Raw genomic sequence first — 1956 nt, forward strand, 5'->3', positions numbered from 1 at the left:
TCAAGACAAGCCTTCAAAGTTGGAGGAGACTCTAAATCAATTCATGCAAGCATCAATGGCGAATCAAAAGAGTAATGAAGCGGCAATAAAGAATTTAGAGACTCAAGTCGGCCAACTTGCAAAACAATTAGCTGAGAAGCAACCCGGACCATCATTCACGGCAAACACTCAAACCAATCCTAAGGAGCATTGCAAAGCGGTTGTAACTAGGAGTGGGAGGGTGCTTGAAAGTGAAGTGGAGAAGGAGGTCGAGGAGGAGGAAGTTAGGATAGAAAAGGAGAAAGAGGTGGAAAGTGAAGTAGAACCAAAGAAAAATGAGGGAGTCTTAGTTGAAAACGAGAGTGAAGAAAAAAGTGAGGAAGAAGAAGAAAAAAATAGAGAGAAAAAGAGAAAGATTAAAGAAGGAAAGAAGAAAGTTATGAGTCCTCCCGTTCGTAATTTACTGTACCCTCGTGCGCCTTCGAAGAAAGATAATGAGAAGCAATATGCTCGTTTTCTTGACATATTTAGGCAATTGCAAATTAATATTCCTTTTGGTGAAGCTTTAGAGCAAATGCCAAAATATGCCAAGTTTATGAAGGACATCCTCACGAAGAAAAGAAGTTACACTGAGCCCGAAACGGTTGTCCTAGATGCTAAATGTAGTGCCATCATTCAAAGTACTTTACCAAGGAAGGAAAGAGATCCAGGAAGAGTTACTTTGCCGGTTACTATTGGTGACATTCATATTGGAAGAGGTTTGGTTGACACGGGATCAAGTATCAATTTGATTCCTTTATCCATGGTCAAGAGGTTAGGCATTGTGGATATGAAAAATACAAGAATGACACTTCAATTAGCTGATAAGTCTACAACTATGCCTTTTGGGATAGCGGAAGATTTACTTGTGAAAGTTGACAAGTTCTTCTTTCCGGTTGATTTTGTTGTCATTGATATGGAGGAAGATGTTGATACCCCGTTGATTCTAGGAAGACCTTTTATGAAGACGGCAAGGATGATGATAGACATTGATGATGGTTTGATGAAATTGAGGTTCCAAGATGAGGAAGTGTGTTTTGATCTCTCGGAAGCAATGAAACATCCAAATGATACAAGTGATTGTTTTAGAATTGATGCTATGGAGGAAGTTATCATGCAAGTTGAAAGTAGAGCTCATGTGTTCAATCCTCTTGAGAAAACATTAACCAAAGCTCTTGATGTTCTCAATGAAGAAGAAGAAAAAGAGATTGAAGAGTGTTTGCGAGATCTTGATGTTTTTGAAGAGATAAGTCCTTTTGAAGCAAAGATGGAGGAGTTGAAAGATGAGCCAAAGGTGGAAGAAACCAAATTAGAATTGAAGATGTTACCGCCCCATTTGAAATATGTTTTTCTTGAAGAAGGTGGTAAGAAGCCGGTGATAATTAGTGGTTCATTGTCTAAAAAGGAGGAAGAGAAATTAATTCATGTTTTGAAAGCTAACAAGGAGGCGATAGGATGGGTTCTTTCCGATCTAAAAGGAATTAGTCCGGCATATTGTATGCATAAAATTATGATGGAGGAGGATTTTAAACCGGTAGCTCAACCTCAACGCCGGTTGAATCCTACAATGAAAGAAGTTGTAAGAAAGGAAGTGGTGAAACTATTGGAAGCCGGAATGATTTATCCTATTTCCGATAGTGCATGGGTGAGTCCAGTCCAAGTGGTACCAAAGAAAGGAGGAATGACCGTGATCACAAATGAAAAGAATGAGTTGATTCCGACAAGGACCGTGACGGGTTGGAGGATGTGTATTGATTACCGAAAGCTTAACCAAGCTACTAGGAAAGATCACTTCCCTTTACCTTTTATGGACCAAATGTTGGAAAGGTTATCGGGTCAAGAGTTCTATTGTTTCTTGGATGGCTACTCCGGGTACAACCAAATCTCGGTCAATCCGGAAGATCAAGAGAAAACGGCGTTCACTTGTCCCTTTGGAAT

This window comes from Vicia villosa, linkage group LG3 (assembly GCF_029867415.1).
Source record: "Vicia villosa cultivar HV-30 ecotype Madison, WI linkage group LG3, Vvil1.0, whole genome shotgun sequence".
In the NCBI taxonomy this organism is placed as follows: domain Eukaryota; kingdom Viridiplantae; phylum Streptophyta; class Magnoliopsida; order Fabales; family Fabaceae; genus Vicia; species Vicia villosa.